This window comes from Kogia breviceps, chromosome 16 (assembly GCF_026419965.1).
Source record: "Kogia breviceps isolate mKogBre1 chromosome 16, mKogBre1 haplotype 1, whole genome shotgun sequence".
Lineage (NCBI taxonomy): Eukaryota > Metazoa > Chordata > Mammalia > Artiodactyla > Physeteridae > Kogia > Kogia breviceps.
Window position 1 is genome coordinate 56,890,515 of NC_081325.1, and position 22,833 is coordinate 56,913,347.

Genomic DNA, 22,833 nt, shown 5'->3' on the forward strand with positions numbered 1-22,833 from the left:
CCCTCAAATATATTGCCTAATAAAATAGAGCATGCATACATCTACCCAAGTATGAAATTTCTCATCTACTTTAGGAATTGAATTACAAAAGGAGGGGCATGCTAACATTACTCACTTGAATCAACTCTTTTCAATCCTCTTTTAGGTGTAGATAGATGTGGATACATTGAAGAAATGATAATCAAACAGTCTGGCTACCAACTGATTACATTCACTGATTAAGCTTAGAAAAATTCTCAGTCGTTCTCCAAGAATATAAATCTAGAGAGCTGTTACACTTTTATTAAGGTTGTAGGTCTACTATATATACTCACATATTCAGAAGTTCATTCAAGTGATTTACAAATAATTTACTGTCTGGAAGTTACCGGTTTCACATGAGCTGTTATGACAAGTGATGTTCACATATTTTGGATTAGTTATGATTTAAATCAAATTTGGTTGAGTTCAACTATTCCAGAAAATTGAGAATAAAGTAATCCTCACAGACATTTGGTGTTGCTTTTCCTAGTCAACTGACTATTTCAATAAATATTTACTTTAGAGAAATGTCTTCATTAAACCAAGTATTATCAGTTTGCTATTTTTATATGAAATTGTATCTACTGAGCTGTTAACCATCTAGCATAATAATGATTATTCAGTGAAAAATGGGGATAAAAGACAAAAATAAAGATTTAATAAATTGTTTTTCATGACTACTTGAAATATGTGCTCAGAGAAGGGAAAGGGAGAATATTGACAAAAAACAGTCCCAATCTAAGGACTTCAACAGTTAAATTAGAAAGACCTTTGAAAAAACATATTTAACGTAAGTGCTTTAAGCTAGAGAGAAAGAATGATGACTAACTTTGAGTTCATACTTAAAGCCAATAAAATTCTCCCCACTTATTTGATATAGAAAAAGGAGAAGAAAATGTATGTTATAGTAATGCATAGATCCTATTAATGCTACTGAAACTCTCTCCCACCATTCTTCCTTGATGAGCTAAAGAAGAGATATCAAAAGACAGATATAGAGTAAATCTAAATGGTGAATTGAGGGGCTTCCCTGGTGGCGCAGTGGTTGAGAATCCGCCTGCCGATGCAGGAGACACGGGTTCGTGCCCCGGTCCGGGAAGATCCCACGTGCCGCGGAGCAACTAAGCCCGTGAGCCATGGCCGCTGAGCCTGTGCGTCCGGAGCCTGTGCTCCGCAACGGGAGAGGCCACAACAGTGAGAGGCCCACATACCGCAAAAAAAAAAAAAAAAAAAAAAAAATAAATGGTGAATTGATCTTTAAAAGAAGTGGGGGGGGATGATAAAGGCCAACCATATGATAAAAATTAAACTATATATATTCCAATGATAACTGATGCTATTATGGTAATTGGAAATGCAGCAGAGTTCCTGAGAAGGCCACCTGGAAATATGAGAAGTTGAATTAAAATTGAAGACATATCGAATGGCATATATTATTTCTATATTAAACCTGTAGAAAGTAAATGAAAAAAACTTCATCCTAAAGCATCTGGCTAAGCAGAACATACAGACATACCTAGTAGCTGATTCAGTAATTAAGGTGTGTTCTTTGTCTTTTTAAAGACACATCCAGTATAATTTCACTAGAAAGGAATATAATTAAGAAGTTTTAAGGGAATAACAGCAAATTTCAAATTCTGATTATGGCAGGGTTAGGAAATAGAATTGTACAAAGAATCATTAAAATATTAACTCTGTAATGCAGAGGAGTGAAAGGATGATTATTCCTAACATGAGGATCTATTACAAGACCCTTGGTTATTGATTGTGATATGCCACCCATGCATTCAGGTTGCTGGGTTTTTATGTTTTTCTTCAACTGATTTCTGGTCTTGAGTTCTTACATAAAACCCATATTTTCCTGTGTCATCTCCTTTATAGAAATCAGAAAATAAGTTTTGATTGAAGGGCTGGATAGCTGCTTCTGGCTCTTACCCTGAGTGTTTAGATCATTCATTTGCTTGGTTTCCCTGCCATTATATTTTATTTTCCTTTTTCAAGGAGAGATATCAATGTTCTTGTCCTTCTTTCTGGTATCCTCTGGAAAGTGATTGTCTTTTTCTCTCTAAAGCACCTTACAGGTTCATGGTATGATAGACTGAAGATCTCCCTGCTCTTCCTGTAAAAAGAGCTCTGCCATAATTATATTTTATCTGTTGAAGACAGTTTCCATTCCCAGAAGCTTTATCTTTGTATCAGCTTTAGTCTTCACAAATAAGCCCTATGATTCAGTGATCTGAATCAGTTTATTCTATGTTATATCTAAAGGTCATTTCATAGAAGACCTCTGTTGGTGAGCCCAGGGCTATCAGTTATCATGGTTCATGGCTCCCTATAAAGGGAAAATATAAATATCTGCAAGTTCTATCAGAAGAAAAATATTACTCATCTGAAAGATAGTTGGATCTGTTCCTTCCACTGCACCCTTTCTTGGTTCCGAATGAACTCTCATATTCTTTAAGAATGTCCTTCCAGAGGTTTGAAGGAAAGATCTCATCAATCCTGCCCACTGGTATCTCACTTCCAGTATTTAACAAACTTGGACCAAGCTCCAGATCCCTAGTTGCTTCATTCTGTATGTGTTACCACCTCTAAGAAAGAAACACCCCTGGCAATTTCATATTTCCCAATGGTAGATGGGAAAGTTAGTCTAATTGCAATAAAAAAAATGGCATAGATGGGCTTCCCTGGCGGCGCAGTGGTTGAGAGTCCACCTGCCGATGCAGGGGACACGGGTTCGTGCCCTGGTCCGGGAAGATCCCACGTGCCGCGGAGCATCTGGGCCTGTGAGCCATGGCCACTGAGCCTGCGCGTCCGGAGCCTGTGCTCCGCAACATGAGAGGCCACGGCGGTGAGAGGCCCGCGTACCGCAAAAAAAAAAAAAAAAAAAAAATGGCATAGAGAGACAAGATTTTTTTCACATTAACCCTGATTTGATCACAATTTGAAAACATATGTGTAATATGTACGAATATTTACATGCAGTAAAGGGTTGTCAATTAATTATTAAATATTTATATTTCACAATTATGTCCTGTCATTGAAGGTACAAAAAATATAATGTAGACCCAGTGCCTGACCACAAGCAGCTTACTTTTCAGTAGTAACTCTAATAAATACAGAAAATAATTAGAGAATGTGTCTATTCATCCTACCTATTAATTCTACCTGGATCGTGGAATAATATGTACAGAAAGTTCAAGACATGAAAATGATATGTTTTCAAAGAAGGATCATGTCATAAAATAAACTGACAATTTATTAAAATGGACAAAAACTATTAAATCCCAAATAAAGCATAAAGAGGATTAAATGAGACATCTAAATCTCTAGAATAAAATGGTAATTTACATTAATAGTGGCTATTTTGAATTGAAACATTAAAATTTTTTTTTTTTTTTTTTTTTGGTATGCGGGCCTCTCACTGCTGTGGCCTCTCCCGTTGCGGAGCACAGGCTCCGGACGCGCAGGCCTAGCGGCCATGGCTCACGGGCTTAGTTGCTCCGCGGCATGTGGGATCTTCCCGGACCAGGGCACGAACCCGTGACCCCTGCATCGGCAGGCGGATTCTCAACCACTGCGCCACCAGGGAAGCCCTGAAACATTAAAATTTTAATTGTGCCTCTCTTATTTTGTGACTTCTCATTCAAATCTATATTATATAACAATAAATCCTGTAAATGGTATATGTGATATTTCTTAATTAGCCAGCATATTTAAATAAATAAATTAGCCCATTATCCAGTAAGAGTAATGGTTTTAATTCATTGAGTACATGCGTTCCAGGCACCAGGTTTATATAATCTTATGTAATTTCATTTGGCTTGTGAGGAGGCTGAGGGAAGCAAGGTTAATCAACTTCTTCAAGGTCACATAGGTCATAAGAATCAGCTAACACCATATTTAAATAGGTAAATTATCTACTCCTGATATGAAACAAAATTACCAGATAAAGACTTAAACACTTCTAAACTAAAGATAATCTTCCTTTTCATTTTCTTCTTACTATACTTAGCAATTCATCCCAATTTACACAAAACTTTTACTTACCCTAAATCTTCTTTAAAAGGATTTCTGACTTTTTCACAGAATTATCCATGCCAGTATTTATAATATTTCTAACTACTTTGAGCTATCACTAATCTTTTCTTACTGAATGCTATATTTATAAGTATGTAGCCCAGTTCCATTAATGTCAGGATTTTCTGCCAAAATACATACTTTTATTACCCCTGTCCTTTTGAGCTGTTTTTTTAAAAATTTCTTCTAAAGTGGCTATTCCTGCTCTATTGACCTAGAACATTTTATATCACAATTCAAAACCATTGCCAAATGTGACCTTAGAATAACAGGATAATTCCAAATAGTTTTTAACCATCAATATGCAAGAACAAAAAGGTAAGTCTATTTTTAAATAAAAATAACTTTGTTGCATCTTGTGCTTTTTGCTGTATAATCTGGGTATTAAAAAAAAAAACAAAAAATCCTTGAACCCATATGTATCAATATCAGGAAAACCCCTGGCATTATTTTAAAAAATTCTCCCAAATAATTACAATATAAGTTTACTTATTTTGTCTTTCCAAAGATCAACATCAAGCCTCTCTAATATTTTAACATATAGACTTTCTACTTTTTGTACAGGTTCTGCAGATAGATATGTCACAACATTTAATTTTTAATGGCGCCTTTCCAAAAATTAATGCAGTTTGGCACAAACTATCAAAATCCAAAACAGCACACCTAACTGCCCAAGTCATTCTGTGACTCCATCAGTACGACACACTATGAAGTAGCATTAAACCACCTTGGGAACAGAGTTAATGTTTGTAGATGTGCAGACTAGGACTCACAAATGTCAAGGTTTCCTAGTACTGGCCTTTTCTTATCACACACTCTTTTACTTAATATTGAGAAAGCTACAGTGGCTATTTGGACTTTGTAATATTAAATTGTCAAAAGTTGCTTTTACAGAAGCAAACAAAAACATACAAACGTTAAAATCTTACCTATTCTTACATTTTACATGTGTTTTTTTATATTAAATGGGGTTTGAAATATAAACAAAAAGTTGCACTTAGGCCTTTCTATGTATTTTCCAAGTATGTCCCAAATATCGCAATGAATTATGCAATACAGCATGACACTGACTCCCCTCTATCTTCCTTGGTAAAGTTGTCTATCGAAAAATTTTCTCCAAAATATTAAATTATCTTTTCCTTAAATTGTCACAACACGGCCTTTCTGCAGGTGAGATATAAAATGACATTCTATGAACATAATGGAGCTTAATTATAGATCTGAGTTTTAAGGAATGATCCTTTCTGGAGGAATACTCTAAGAAGCAGTGTAAATGTCTCACGATAGCGATGACAAGTGAGAAGTGCAAAGGACAGTGGCAGGAAATTATGAAGAAAATCTGCCATATATATGTAAGAAGAATCATCGTAAAACATGGTGTCAAGGAGAACTTTTCATTAAGTGACCACAAATACTTCGAGCATAACAATTTGATAAAAGCATTATTGATTAGAAATTAATTTTCAAATGAGGAACTAAAAAAATTTGATTATTAAAATTTATGAAGGTCATTTGATTTCCTCAATTAGTGAACAGCTTTTCCTGACTTAGGGCACTTTTCAATCAAGTACCAATGACATTATTTTCAAATCTAAAAAAATACACAGAAGGTAGTTTTTAATCATTTTCCTTATCTAGACTTCTCCTTGTGTTGGGCATTTTTTTTTGCACTTTAAAATCAGAGTTACTCTCAATTTAAATAAAAATATGTGACTTTATTTGTAATTATTTTACAAAACTTCCATGTTATAAAGGAGGAGTGATTTTTAGAGGAGGTTGCTTGAATGCTTAAACCTGTCTGCTAATATTGGTTTATAATATTATGTAAGTATCATGTGTACAACATCATATTTCTACTTCTGTATACACTAGAGCAGACTCACCACCAAAAGCTTCATTTCCATCTCTCACCATACAGTGGATCCTCTTTACCCTTTTTTCCCTCCTACACCCCCCTGCCTCTTCCCCTCTGGTAATCACTACTCTGTTCTCTGTATCTATGTATTTATTTTTGTCTGGTGTGTTTTGTTCATTTGTTTTGTTTGTTTGTTTTTCATATTTCACATATGAGTGAAATCATATGGTATTTGGCTTTCTCGATCTGACTTACTTCGCTTAGCAAAATACCCTCAAGGTCCATCCATGCAAATGGCAAGATCCCCGCCCCCGCCAAAAAAAATCTAAAACAAGTAAAATAAAATAAATAAAATGGTGTGGCTGAAAACAAACAAACAAGGAAAAAACCTGCCTTCTAAATCCAAGCATGGTTGTGAAAGAAAAGGGATTATTTATTATGATATTTTTCTTGATACTGTTTTGCTCTTTCTAAAATTCAGAAACTGTGAGTACTCAGTAGCTAAAACATCTCTAAGTATAAAGTATTGAACAAATACTTTATTTGTTCAATAAAGTATCTATTGAACAAATACTATGTGGTGTGTGGGAACTGTACACACATAAATTATCTCTATTCTCTAAACAAGCCCATTACTCCAGAGATGTATAAATTAAGTCATATGAAAGGTAATGAACTTGTGGTCACACAGCAAGGTAAACTTTGAGCCAGATTTTCAACCCAACTTAACTCTGTTTCAGGGCTCTCGGGTTCATCTCTGAATAAGCCTGCTCTGATGGTCAATGGCATCCCAGTTTTCTTCCAATGATGTGTCCCTTTTGATGTTTTTAATTGTGACTGGCTAATAATTTGAGTTTCTATATTTAACATCAGCCTCAGGTTCCGAAAACAAAGGTAATGATTTTGAAAAAGCACTCAGAAAAGATTATGAACAATCAGCCTTTTTCATATATAGACACCGACAAGAGCATCTTTGCCTCTCTATCTAATACTTACTGATAAACATGGTTATTCTTCCAAAACAAGTACTTTATGAGGCAATCTTCAGCATATTAGTATATAAATAATTCGTACCCTATTCCTTTCTGTAACCAGATCCCCCTGACTCACCTAGTATGCCTCTGCATCCAAGTCTTATTTCTCTTTCTCCCATCTATTTACTTATAGTTGGTGTGTTGGCAAGCAGTAGTTGCCTGAGGGCCTAGTGGGAGAACTGCAGTGTTTGCATTTTTTTTTTTTCCCCAGGAGTTCAGAGGGAAAGCTATGGTAGTAATTTCTGTAATTTCAATATAAAGTTATGCCATATCATCATCTACTCAGTGTTCTCTGGTCATGTAATCCTATGCTTTAATTCATCTTACATAATGACAAGCTCTACTTTAAAGGGAGGGATTTTCTTTTTCCAAATAGGTATAGAGATAGGTATATAGCATGAGAAACATGGAAGGAACCTCTTGGAGGGAGAGATAGAAGGAGGGAGAATTATATGTTGGCCTGGAGTGAGGAACAAGCAGATTTACATGTAGTGTTATCATGGTGTGTTGTGTGTCTGTAACAGAAAATTCAGAGTTAATACATATGCATACAGTGAGAATTAATATTTTGGCCTTGGTAATGTAAAGTGGACAAAACACCCAAATAGTGAAAAAAGAGGAGAAATTACTGTGACTAAAATAGGAGGTGAACAAAGAAGTCTATATATTTGAATGAAATTGAAAGCAGTGCTGATTAGTTTAAGCCTGGATTCCTGAAGCACTCGGCAACCAGCAAGCAAAGGGGAAAGCTTTAAGGTTCCTTTAACCTGGGGGTCAGATAACTCCAGCCCCAGCCAAATCTGGCCCACAGCACCATACTTTTGTATACTTCAGGAGCAACAAATTATTTGTACATTTTGAAATGTTTCTAAAAAATCAAAGAAGAAAATACTTTAGACCCATAAAAAGTATAGGAAATTCAAATTTCAATGTTCATAAATAAAGTATTTAATTATGGCAATATAAAATATGTGCAAATTTATTTTCTCTCTTGTTATATAAATGCTTATATAATATTCTTCATTTTGCCAACTGGCTAGCAAAGCCTAAAATATTTAGTAATTGGCCCTTTACAGAAAAAGTTTTTCAACCTCTGGCTTAATCCAATCAGACCCACCTGGAATTGGATAGATTTCCTGAAACCATAGTGTCTCTAGCCAATGGAGTTGTGGATGACATAGATTCAGGAAAGCTTTTTACTCAGAACTTTCATTGGAACAGATGGTACAGGCTAATAATGTGTATATGAATTAATTATATAACTTATTTGTTATTTTAAGTTTATTATGTGAATTTTATATCCATATTAATATAGTAACATGACTCCAGATATATAATATATTCATTATAATGAAGTTATTATTTGAGATCTGACATGAAAGAATCTGACCTATTTTTTTTTCAAATATATAAAGAAGAAACACTTTGGGGAAGATAGGATACTATATCATCACAATGAGATTTTATCCTTTATCAATTTATGCTCTTTTAATTTTAATGTAGTCATTTCACTATTGATAATCAGCAAACAATTGTGAGAGTACTCTTCTCCCCTCCCCTTGAACAGCTATGGGAGGATGAAAATATTAATTGTAGCAATTACTAATTGGCTAATCTGTTCTATAACAGTCTGGCAACAATCAAACACAATCTCTAGATGACACTTTTTGAGACTGGAGAGCAAATCTAAAAGGATGAGAACTGTTTTCTTAATCGGATTTATAAATTTAAACAAAATAGATACCCTATAGTATGTTTAGATTATAAGGTGGAGAAAACAGGTATTTAAAAATATAGGCCATATATTTAGAAAGAGAAGGAAGGTCACGTGACTCAAATCTTTAAAGGTGAATTTCTGAATTGCAGTTAAACATCCACTGGTTAATTGGGGGAGACTGACTTAGAAGTCAAAGACAAGGCTTTATCATTAAGGGCAGATTTGATGGATCCAGGCACCAGATATGATGTCCCTTGATAACTCTACTTAAGCAGCAGGTTTGAGATTTTTCATTACTAACACATATACATTAACAAATAACTATGTTACTGTAAAATTACAATGAAAATAATAATTCTTAAAAGCCTTAGAGAAAAAAGCAAACTAAAATCAGTTTTTTGGTTTTGCATTATAGTATTTCTTCAAAATAATCTAACTCAATGTGTTTCTTTTTCTTTCTTCCTTTTTTTTTTGTTTATTTTGAGTTGAGGGGGCTGGCAAATCTCTGGGTTAATCTTATATCACTAATTATTTCATTGTTCTGTGTTTTGACTTCATGGTCCTTTTAAGTCACAAAGATAAGATAGATAAGCAACAGGTAAAAAAAGAATTCCCAAAGTTTATACTGATCACAAATGTATTTTTAATAACATTTAAAATTAACTTGAGTCATGAAAATTCATTTACAATATTTCTCCCCTGTAAAAAGATAAAGCATTACCAATAAGGCTAAAGGAAACTGTGTGCACTACTCCAAATCCTTGCTTTTTTAGAGGCATCCCTTTCTGAGGTGCCATTCGATCTCTGAGTTTATAGAACTGAATTCCAAACTGCCAGAATGAGGAAAAGGTCATGGTGCAAAAGAAGTATGGGAAAAATATATTAGTCACTATAGCCAAATATATTAATACTAAAAGAGTATATAATGAAAAATCCAAACAATATATTTTCATATATAAATTTGATGTCAATGCTCTGATAATCGAGTGGCTCCCCATTCATTCATGAGTAGAAGTCAAAGTTCTTACCAGGAGCACAAAGCCTCATTCAGATTACCCTCCCATCTCAGCTCTACTCTCTCCCTCACTCAGTCAGTCCAGCTGCACGGACCTAGTCAAGGCTCTTTGAACAAGTTAAGCACACTCCCAGTTCAGGGCACCAGTGCTGTTCCTGCTGCCTGAGATGCTTTACACGCCCACCCCATCCCCCAGACACAGTTCCTGGCAAGCTCTCTTCTTTCCTTCGGGTCTTCAAATGAAAAGTCACTTTCGTTAGGTCTGCCTGGCCTCCTTATCTAAGTTTCCACCCCACCTTCCTCATACTTCATTTCTTCATTTTCTGCAGCATTTTGCCTCCTTTGCACTCTCTCTATGTATTTTCCTTAAAACCTAGTTTCTTGACTAACCATCTCACTAGACTATAAGGTGCTGAATCCAGAGATTTTTCTCTGCAATGTTCACTGATGACTCTTTTGTACTAGAAGACAGTGTGTCATATGATAGGTGTTCAATAAATACTTGCAAATATAGCCTTTCAATATTTTAAGATTTACTTCTTTCATATGAGACCATTATACGTGGCATAGTCAGAGAATTAGTTCAACTTTTTCTTTTGACAAGGATATAAGCACAAATTAGAATAGCTTAAGTCTAAAAAGTTAGACGATGATGGACATGGGTCGAAATTCTGTTAACTTTTCAAACCTCGATCTCATACCCACATGGCAGAAGAGGTGTTCCCAGTTCCTTTTTCTGGACAAGTGCTTTCTCAGTCTACACAAAAATGTCCACAAGAAGGATTTCTCTGTTTGTACTGAGGTGCAATATCTTCTGAATTTTATGTAATGTGCATTCAGAAACTTTTTGCCCAGGAAGGAGAACCTTAAAGAAATCCAGAGGATTTCATTGGGGAAATAAAAACAAAATTCTCCTGCCAATGCAGAAAACCTCTCCACAAAGGTAGAAGAGAAAGAAAACAATGTTATTATTGACCAAACATCAAGCCAGAATGTGATACTTATCACAGGCAATCCACTAACAGTCTGGAAAAATAAAAAGAAATCTTGCCCGTTTATACAGCTAAGCAGATACAACCTACTACTTACAAGTTCTCAAATAATAACTAGTTCTCAAGTAAGAGGATCGACAGCACTGTTTGTCACACATATTCATCCTAGATTCACCTGGTAATTAGGGTGGACATTTGTGTTTGTTAATTGATTTTATCCAAAGGAAAAATAAACTTCTCATATCTTTATGACAAGAGGTACTTTTATAACTTGGAGGCAGAGGCCAGCCTAAGTCAGCTCCTCGCCTCCCACAGAATCTGGGAGGCAAGGGTTCTGTTTTTGATAATTACATGTGAAAGAGATGGTTCGTGTATTCCTGACAAAGACATGTCTGTGTCCTGGCAAGAGGGTTATTTAGCTCCTAAAAAAATTTACACACATTTCAAACAGAGAAAGCATTTAAAATTACAAGTTTTCTAAAGAAAATGCTCTAAGGGGAGAGTCTCTTCCTTTATATTCTACAGGGAGGACTAAGTCTCTTTAATTTACATTTGCCCTTACAAGGTAAGTTTTGAAAATGGAAAGGGTAGAACAATGCTGAATAAAAAGAGTGCATTGTTGTGTGAGCAAGTGTGTAAAAAGTTGATATTTTTAAAGGGAGCAGTGTGAAGTATTGAGTGGAAAGAGAAATACATAATTACATAGAAGACAACATCTAAAAACTGAGCACTTCAGAGCAAAAAGATCCCCATTATGGTGAATAATTACAGAAAACTGAGTATGTAGTGTCCCTAAGAGAAAGCTCCTTACCATATTTCCCGCACAGGACTAGCTCTATAAATTGCACTTTGATAACTGACACTTCCAGTTTGTAGCTTACTACTGCTCTTCAGAGACACACTAGCTGCCATACTAAATTTTCCATTCTTTAAAAATTAAACATCAGTGTCAGACTATGCCTCGTTTTTCAAATTCCTTTTTTTCTAAATGACCTCATCTTTTAATTTTTATTTTCATAAATGTAATAAACTGGTTAAAATGGTAGGACGAGCTAATACTCAAAGTCCCTCTACTTCAAGCTCATAGAAAGGCCGTTGGAAATACAACTAGAATATTAACTACATAGTTGAGTTTAAAAGATTGAAAAAGAAAGAAACTAAAAGAAAATTCATAGATATCAAAGGGAAAAAAAGGGAGGAAGAGGAGGAGAAGATGCATAGCCAGTGTTGAGCACAAGTGTACTACTTAGCCAACAGCAAATTCCACAACAGGCAGTCCACCCTGTGCACTGAAGCTTTAATGCCCTCACTGTGTGTGTGCATGCGCGTGCGCGCGTGTGTGTGTGGACAGGGAGTGGTGTCAAAGCTGCAGGACTCATGCTTATGGGGGATCTAAAACCCAGAAGAGATTGAGTATACAAAAAGACAATTGCCAGACCTAATATAAAAGTAGAACTCTCACCTACAACCTCGGTAGCAACCAGCCCAGGAAGCCTAACCACAGCTTCTGTAGCAGTCACCCCAAACTGCCACAATTTGATCAATAATTACTAGCTTTCCTAATTTTTTCTCCTCCCTTTATAACTCAGGACCAACTAGAAAAAGCCAAATATGCTCCCCAAACCAATCATTTAAGATGCCCCACATATAGCTAACCAGTCTCCAGCTTCCCCATGCAAATAACGTCCAGCTGGGGCATACCTGGAGCTTCTTTTTGAACTATAAAGCCTTCCTGCTCTCTGCCTGACTCTTGATTCTCTGCCAAATGCAAGTGATGGTGGTTGACTCCCTTGTTATAACAAGTCTAAATAGATAGTCTTTGCTTGTTTTCTTTTGTTTGTACCCCCACACTAAATGTCTTGGCGGAGGCAAATATGTATTGATCTCCAGGCACTTAGGAATATTGAACCACTCTGTTTATGCAGGACTCCATAAAAAATAACTTGACGAGAAGAAGATGAGCCATTAAAAAAGCATTTAATATCAGCAAGTAAACAAAATTTCTGTGAGAAAGAAGAATTAAACAAGTAAATATAGATAATGGATTCTCTTCTCTTATATTCTGTCAATTGTTTTGCTTCATATTTGGACCATGAGTGTTGTCTAGATTTTTTAAGGGAAATAATTATTTACATGTTGTTTTAATTTTTATGCTATTAACCATCAAACAAATAGAATTACCAGTGCCTTCCCCCTTGACTTGGCTGATCACCTCTAATGCCACAGAACCCATAACTTGGTAGATAAAAATTGATAGAATTTATAGTCTTAGGCTTCTATTTTTATCAAATATTTCTATGTGGTCTTGAAACACATATTATATCTTTTCATTTCAGTACTGCATTGAAGAGTGTATGTGTGTATATACATATACAACATGTATACATACTGGTTAAATCTCAGCTTTTAGGACATTGTACCAGCTCACTGAAAAATGCTTTTTTAAAAAATCTCAAACATCAAAGAATAGAAACAACTAAATAGTTATCTTGAATGTAGGGGTTTTTGAAAGAAAGAAAGAGAAAGAGAGAGAGAGAGAGGAGAAAGAGTGAAAGAAAGAAAGGAAGAAAGAAAGGAAGAAAGAAAGAAAGAAAAAGAAAGAAAGAAAGAAAAAGAAGAAAGAAAGAAAGAAAGAAAGAAAGAAAGAAAGAAAGAAAGAAAGAAAGAAAGAAAGAAAGAAAGAAAGAAAGAAAGAAAGAAAGAGAAAGGGAAAGAAAAGTAGGGAGGGCAGGAGCACAGGAGGGAGGAAGGAAGGAAATAAGAAAGGAAGGAAGGAAGAGGGAATTAGGGGAAGGCAAAAATTCTCTCCTCTCACTCTTCTGATACCTCTTTAGAAGCTCTCTTATTGGTAAACACACTGGAAACATACTCTAATTAAAAGAGAGCCTTAAAAATATTAGGAGCACAGGCCACTTTTTTTGACCTCTTCTGACTATGAGATCATGAAATCACAGCCTTCCTCACACAGGCATCTAAACATTTTGCTCCAAGGATCAGGCTAATTTAAAAAGTGAAACTAGAGTTGAAAAAAAATAACCCTCAGTTGATGCCTGCTTAATAACATGATTTTGTTTGTCTTAAAACATTTTAGAAAAATCATGTCATTAAATAATTTTTATCAAAAGCATTTTAAAAACCTGGAAAGCAAGGCACAAAAATTAAAATCTGTCTTTAGGAAATATTGGCCTCCACAAAATCCAAATTTATAACCAATAACAGCTTGAGGACTGCTGGCTTATTAGGAAAGAAAACAGACCATATAAAGTGAAAGAATTTTTTCCCCTTCGCATTCAGCTGGCTTACTCCCTGAACTTTTGAAAAAGTTTTACTTATTTGAGGCTTTAATATCATCAAAGGTTATAATAATACTTATCAGCAGCCTGTTTACAAACACATTCATAGGATCAGCTAAGGAGTGCAAATCATGGAACCTTGCTTCTTCCAGGGCTGGGTCTATGTCTTGACTTGCCTCTAGGGGCCACACCATTGTATACTGATGGTGCTCACTAAATGCTTACTTGATGAATTAATTAGTTACAAATTATTTTATTCACCTTTTTGTGGAGATGATTACCTGGGCTACAGTAATAAAGAGGTGAAACCTTGTTTATAGACCAGCCGTTGCCATCAAGGCTGATTGGGGGAATACACGTCCTTGAAGTTCAGCTGAGTCCTTAGTTCCACCATATTCTTAGATAGCAGGATCCAATTCCACGCGTCACTTGCCAAATTTAGGACTAGTAGTCCACCAGCATCAACACTTAAATAGTCACTGTAACTGAGTTCCTCAGCTGTGCCCAGTTTTAACCCTCATTAATATATTTATCAAATACAAATTTTAATTCATGTGTACTTTTTGTCTATTTCACTTCTTGAGGAATTTTTTTCTGAAGTTTAGTACCTACTGTTTGAAATACATGTGTTCCTTTTACTGGGCTAAAATATACTGGGGCAAGGAAGGGATGTGTAGGTTGTTGTTACAGAGTCCCTCTTGTAAATCACAAAATCTCTGAATTTCTAAATTGGAAGGGACCTTTGAGCATTTAAAGAACATTTCTCCCCACGAGTTCTGGAGGATACCTTCAATGAATATGCATGTTAATTGGATAACTGGTGTTCGGAGAGAGGTCAAGACTGGGTGCCATGGGAGAGGCATTCAATTCAACCTGGTGGTTGAAGGAAGCCATGATGGAGCTGTCTTATGAAAGGGTAAGAGTAGACCAGGTGAAGAAAGGTAAAAGGTGCTCCAGGTAGATGGATCAGAAAAAGCCAATGCTGGTTGGAGTTGTACAACAATTTGTGAGGTTTAGAAGGAGAAGGCATGGAGGAGAGGAAAGAACTACAAGTCACAAGGTAATGTAGAGGAGGGAAATGAATCCAGAAAAATGAGAAGGTCTGGTCAGGAAGGGAGTTTTGAGCTGTGATAAAAAATGTGAACTAAACAGTGCTTCTCAAACTCTGGTGGAGGATAAGGGACACATTCTGAGAATTCTTCAATTTGTGTTTCATTCTGACGGAAAAAATGTTAAAGTATATTGTTACTCATAAAGGTAACAAGACTTTAGTTTCTTAAGATGGGGCTCTACAAAATAAGGTTTGAGGATAAATATCTGAGAAACATCAATGATTTATACATATGTTCCCTGAAGACTGTAAAATAATTCCCTCTTCATGACAAAACTCCATCGTACATTATAACCACTGGTTCCCTTTCATCTACACTATTATTTGTTTAACCCATTAAGAACTCTAACATATAGGTGAGTCACACTTTCACCTTGCAAAAACGATGTGGCCTTTCTACTTGAAGTGTTCAATACATGTATTACAGACATCAAGAAAAAAAGTGTTATGCTATTACTTCTTTCTGTATATCTGGTGATTTTTACTTATCTATTCACCCTCTTAAAAAGGCCTAGTGAACTTTTTGATTTTCTTCTTTACTATTATATGGAAAGGACTCCTTCCCATCTAGGTTTCTCCTTCCAGTAGGAATTCTGAGCAGGAGCTTTGTGAAACAAGGTAGTTTTCCCTTGATAGCTGTGGGCTTTCCAAATATCTGAATGGGAAGAGTGTTTCCCAGGAACCTCGGTGCGGAATTAAGCCTCTTGTGTTCTTTTTGTTCTTTGTCTGATGGACAAGTTGGTTGGTTTTTGTTTTTAGCTTAGAGAAAAGATATGTCAGTTTTGCCTCTGTTCTGCCTGGGAATGAGGGAAGGATGGGAGAGCAGAAAGCTTCAGTTGCCTTTGTTTGCATCCTTCCGTGAGCTCTCATGGTCCAGCTCTGCTTCTCAGCTCAGTCCTCTGCAGGCACTTCTGATAGCAGCCCAGAGCCCCATTGATGTTCTGCGGGGCACACTGACTGCTGTATACTCTGGAGATACTCTAAGTATTTTCGAGGAATTTTGGCTTCGGAGTTTTCCATGTTCCTCTTCCGTTCACACTCCATGAACTTTGATGAATTCTCTCTCAAGTAGTAGACTTAGTCACTATCTTCTCTACATTGTTAGTAATTTCTTTCTTTCTGCACCCTAAAACTTCATTTTAATACAATTTTCAGTAAACAGGAAGGCAAATACATACGTGCTTAATCTTCATGAGCCAAAAATGCTTTATTATACCTAATTTTTTTTTTTTTTTTACGCGGGCCTCTCACTGTTGTGGCCTCTCCCGTTGCGGATCACAGGCTCCGGACGCACAGGCTCAGCGGTCACAGCTCACGGGCCCAGCTGCTCCGCGGCACGTGGGATCTTCCCGGACCGGGGCACGAACCCGTGTCCCCAGCATCGTCAGGCGATTCTCAACCACTGCGCCACCAGGGAAGCCCTATACCTAATTTTAATGCTATATGTTGTAACTTAAAAAAGAATTTCCTTCCTCAGTTATTGATGTTCGTGGTTACATCATGGTTACATCTTAAAGTGTGTCAAAGAAAAATTGCACTGGATAAAGTGAAACAGGCAAGGAAGACTTTATTCAAGGCTATTGAAATAGGAGAGAAAGTCCAGAATGGAGTGTGAACACAATCCTGCTAAAACAAAAGGTGGGAGAAGTTTAGGAACTGGGGTTGGGGGTGGGGGTCATAGGCCATCTGTGTTCGCTAATTGGCCTTATTCAAAGGAGAAGTAAACCTTCTCCTATCTTCATGCAGAAGGTAGTTTTACAGTGTGGGTTGTTGCTCCCAAAATTAGGCTGCTGGGCTTCCCTGGTGGCGCAGTGGTTGAGAATCCGCCTGCCAATGCAGGAGACACGGGTTCGTGCCCTGGTCCGGGAAGATCCCACATTCCGCGGAGCAACTAAGCCCGTGAGCCATGGCCGCTGAGCCTGTGCGTCCGGAGCCTGTGCTCCGCAACTGGAGAGGCCACAACAGTGAGAGGCCCGCATACCGCAAAAAAAAAAAAAAAAAAAAAAATTAGGCTGCTGTCTTCCCATAGAAATGGGGAAATAGGGGTGCTATCTTCCTTGAAGTTTACATTTCAAGAGGTTAGCTACCAGGTCCTTGAGAAACTCAGTCCTGAGTTGTAAAATTTTGAGTTTTTGAAAAAGATTTACGTCTCAAATGGGCAGAGAAAGGATTGACAATTATAAGTTTTTGAAAGTAAACGCTCTAAGAAAATGCAAGTCAGGGACCAGGAATCAGGAAGAAGCCTGTCTAAAATTTAGTCAAGCTGAGGGGGGCCTTAAGGCCATTTTGATCAAGTGCAATAGATTTTCAGCTAGATTTCATTAACTTTCCTGCTAGACTAAGTCAGTATTTAATGACTACGGAAACTATTTGGTAGGAAATCCTAAAGACTAGGACACCTTTCCTAATTCATTGCATTTGTTATACCCTAGGCAGCCATTTCACTGGTATCATTCAAGGAATGCAGTTTGCAAACCAAATAGTACACTCTTTGAAATCTGGCTTGTTTTCATTTGATTACATTTTGTTCTGTATTAGAAAAATATCCTTGCGATACACAAAATTATGTCGAATATTTTATAGGCTGTCACAATTCATAGTTATTGAGAAGATTTAGTAAATTATAATGGGATGTGTGTTCAATATCAATCAGAATCTCAAAGATTGTGAATTAGTAATCACATATACAATAGGAGATAAGTATCACGTTAAATGTCAAAAATTTAGTAGCATGTTAAGACAGTTCATTTGTGCAATATAAAATAAGTAAGATTTAATGGGTGCAAGAGACTTATGTTTGTAAAATAAAATAGGATTATACAATTGACACAAATTATTTAAAGATTTTAGTTTGGAATAGATGTCCAACTTCTATGAGAGAAGTGTTCTGGGAAGCTCTTGGTACTTTTGTTTTATGATCTGACTGCCCTTTCACTGCTTAGGTTGATCAAATAACAAAATTAATTAGAAGTTTTCGAGTTTGAGTAGCTATAATTCAAGGAAATTCTACCTCAGACTTCTATGAGTAAATAGGCAATAATTCATTTACAGGAGTGTGACATTTAATGACTGTCAAATGTTTACCCTTGAGTGTGTTATTGACTTTAATTATTTTAACTGTTTTTGTGGTGCAGTTATATAACCTGTGTGGATGTAGGCATCAAATAAATTAACATTATCTTGTAAGGAAACAAACAAAACTATTTAAGTTGTCAGATGTTGGTAAAACTGTTAAGCAACTGAAGTTTGAAGTAACCAGCATTTTATCTAAAATGTGCTTTGTCTCCCCGACCCCGAACCCCCAGAGAAGTTGGGAATACAGAACTGGAGGGGGAACTCTCCCGGAATCCATTTCCTCCATCCCTTTGCCTGTAGAAAGATTTTGTATCCTCTTTATCACGAAGACAGTCTTATCCAGTCTTGTATCTTCTCTTTGAATACTATTTTTACTAACACACACACACATAAACACACAAAACTTGACACTAAAACAAAGGACTGAAAGATCTATAGTTTATGATCATGGCAACACATTGAATCATTGAATAGAGATCCTAACCTGTCATAACAACTTTACAGGGTTTTAAGGATTATATTTGTCAATTTAAAGAAAAATGCTTTCTGAACTGTAAAGCACTGTATAAATGTAAGGCATTGTTATTAAAGCTGAATTTACTAAACATAAACTTCTGAAATTATAATCTTTATACTAATCTCTTATGTTTACAATGGTATGCTTATCCACTCCAATATATGCAAACCAAGCCATGGACCACAACAATGACATATCAACTGACCACAGAATATCTTGCTAGCTACTTACAAGTTAATTCATAATTTATTGAGACTTAACCTTCTCTGGGAGCTGCATGACCTGTTTTATCATTATAATCCATGTTTGTGGACCATCCTGATACACCAGGATTGCTATTCCCATTCCTTTGTGAACTATTCCTATCAAATCACACTGGGGAAATGACGGTCAAAAGGTTACATTCATATGACTTTAAGAAGTGACTGAAGAACTTATTTTATTACTCCAAGTTAGATAAATATTTAGCGATACCTATCAGCAAATAAAATGTTTGAGGAACAAAGAAATTCTTCCCAAGATTACAAGGATCTTTTTGACTTTGTTCATTATTAATAATAGCTATGTTTAAATGTAACTGGCTCATAGATTGGTTGTATAGTTTTGTTCTACTCTCTACTGTAAAGATGTTTGCCATCTTATCTGGGGTTTTAACTCCCTGTAGCAAAACTGGTTCTTGAGATTGTGATGTATAAAACCATAATGATAATATCATAATAATTATGTTGGTCTCTCTTTCTCTAGATGCCAGTACTATATAACTTATCTTCCAAAATTTTCTCCTGCAACTTTTAGAATTTGCTCTTTCTTTTTTTGGCAAAAAAAAAAAAAACAAGCAAAAGTAGATGAGCAATTCCTAAATCAAGCAGTTTACTACAAATAATATTTTAGTTTTGAAAACTCAGTCTATAAAACCTATTGCTTACATCTAAATTTTTTCAAAAAGTCCTGTGATTTTATTAGGAATATCTCATCATGAGAAAAAAAATCCATTATTGGATTTTTACTACATACAGAGTAAAATAAATTTTGTTGATATTTCTTTTAAGATTAGGCATCGGGGTATTTGAAGAGTTGGGGTGGAATTTCTGGAGAGCGAAATGCAATGTAATTAGTTCTAATAAAACATATTTCTTCCCTTCTCAACTCTACCCACCATTACTGGACCTCCAGATTCACCCAAAGACTTCCAGGTTCAATCTTCCATGTTACTTATTGCTCAAAATTGGTTGTTAATAGTGGGCAGGGGGTGCTGGTGGTGGTGATAGTATTCTGGATGGAGGACACCTTTTTTTGTCCGGAGCCATTAACTTTTTTCAATACCAAAAAAAAAAAGAAAGCTAAAACTCAGCACAATGGTTGCTTTAACATTTTGGGATGGGATAGGACAAAAGCTTCTTTTTCTTTTAAGTATCTTCAGTCTATGAAGAAAAAACAAAACATAACTGGATCTACCTAACAGGTCAACACACTTAAACTAAAACCTGAAGACAATTATCCATTCATCTGGTGTGTCGCATAATCAAATACAGCACTTGGAACATAACAAAAGTTCATTAAAAATAACTGATACTTAAATGATACTAAAAAGCCTGAAAATGTCATTTGAACATAGATTCAAATAACCTTTACTGGGCATCTGCTATGCACACTGGATATGGAAGAAGAAGACTGTCTTTAAAAATTTTATGCTCTATTGAAATATACATGTAAGTTAACAGATGATCATTTTATGATGGAGATTTACAATGAGAGCTTTGGGGACATATAAGAGAGAGAAATACAAGTGAAGCTGGAGATAAACTACAGCTTCCGGAAGCAGATAAGTAGGCCAATAAAGAGGATGGAGGGAGAGAATGACAGTGCTGTTTTAGGAGCTTAACGTGCAAGGTATTAAGCAGGAAAAAGCCTAGGGAGCTTGGGAAATTTGAATATTTCAATATAGGAGGAGTCCAGAGAATAAAGAACTAATTCTATACTTCACATGGTGTATTAATTATTTCAAAATCATAATATTGGTAAAGTGGGATATTTGTGATTAACTTATTTAATAGATTTGTCACACTTGTTCCACTTTTATATTGGTTTTCTTCACAAAGAGTTAAGGTGGATTTGGTCAGTGATGTGTAGCATCTACTCACATTACCTACTCTGAAAGCATAAAGCTAAAAACGTATTCACTTGAGCCTTGGAAGGCAGAAATGAAACAGAGGCAATCCTCTTGCTATGTGAGCTCTTTTCTCCTAGAAAACCAGGATGTGGAGTTGGTTTTGCCTGAAGCAGTTTTCCAATGGACCAATTTAGACTGTGCCAGTCAGTGGGTCAGGATCAGCGTCTTGTGTCCATGACCAGCTTGTGTGTTTCAAAATACACTTGTGCCTGTGGTGGCCGTGGCTCTCTGATTCCAGTTTTCCAAAGAGTAGAGAGAGGATATGCTTGGTAATGCAGTCAAGCCAATGACAACTTCCTAATAACTCGTAACTAATAGCTCTGATTAGACAGAGGTTGTAGCTCCCCTGGAAAGTGGAGTCTGTCATACGTGTCCTTCTGAGAATCCTATTCTTTGATCATTTCTTCCAGCCCTTCCAACGGTTTCATAAGCAAGTTATCCTTCTATTAAAATATTCTTAAAATATCTTACAGTGGTTTCTGCTTCCTACATGAGCTCAACCAGTTTCATTGCCATAACCCAAGAACTAGGAAGCAATATTCTTGGACCAAACTATTAGCACACACCAGTTCAAATGAAGATAAGTAACAGAGATAAACAAAACACATTTAAAGTGGTTCTACTTGTAGGTGAAATTGCTTTAAGCTACGAATCTGGAACTCTGTTTATAGGAGGGAATCATTTAAAGTTGTATTTTCTTTATTCCTTAGAGAGGGATTATGCCAGTTTCTGCATGCCTTACCAAACAGAAGGTACTTTCATTTTTATATTAATATAGGGCATGGTACCTTAAACCTCTAGAATATGAAATTAGAGATTTAATTAAATCAATTCATCTTTATCTGTGTCTGACTCTACATGGTATATTTAATAGTGATAGCAAAGATATAGAAAAGGGAGATCTTACTTAAACAAATAGAAAGCTGACAACATGTTGCTCAAAAATAGTAGGTGAACTAGACCAGTATTTCAATTGTTGATACATGAAATGATAGTAATTAACTATGCTTCAGGTAATGGCTATAACCAGACATGCTTTACATATTGAATTTTTTTCAGGCATATTGTGATACAGATACGTAGAGAATTTAAATATAGTATTCAAGTGGGAGAAGGTAGGCTCATCAATTCCCTGAAGAAATATGTAGCTGAGATATAGGATACTGTTGGGAACTTATGCAGATCTGTAAGAGGAAATTAACCTGCACCATAAAGCACGTAGCATCACGAATAAGGTAGAAAGTAGCCTGATCAAAATGAATGATGTCAGATGCCCTGCAGGCACCAAAGTGAAAGCAGGTTGTCCCTTGGAGCAGAGCCTCCCACTTCTAGCTGGAAGCAGGTAAAGACCTCTTTAGCTTTAGTGTTTGCACAATATTTCAAATAGAGAAGAAAAAGCTGCCAATTATAGCTCTCAAGTAGGAACAGGAATGTGGTAAGAGGATATGATTATTTTCAATAAGTGAGCAGAGCAGCTGAAAGCCTATTGTTTCTAAAAATTTATGAAAACACAGAGAAGATAAACCATTGACCTCTCCTCTACGCATTCATCCATGGGAATACCAATATTACTGCTTTAATAAGTTCACAGTAGTACTGTTTATTCATTCATTCATTTAGCAAACAACTATATCTTCTATGTGTAATGCCCTGTGTAACATAATGAAAGTAGAAACAAAGAGACCAAAACATATAAGAACATGAGAACCACCTTAAGTAAAGTACATGCAACACTAGTGTGTGACATGGGGACAGACATTAAACAAGTAAAAATTACACAAGGACAATATGTGTACTATGAAGAAAATGAAAAGTCTGCAGAGTTATGGGACAGAACCCTAGGGAATTTCAATGTATAGAGTTTATAAAAAGAGAGGGAAAAGGTCAGAGAAGAATAACAATGAGAACCTGGTGCTACAGAATTCTAGAGAGAAGAAATGTTTTTAGGAAAAA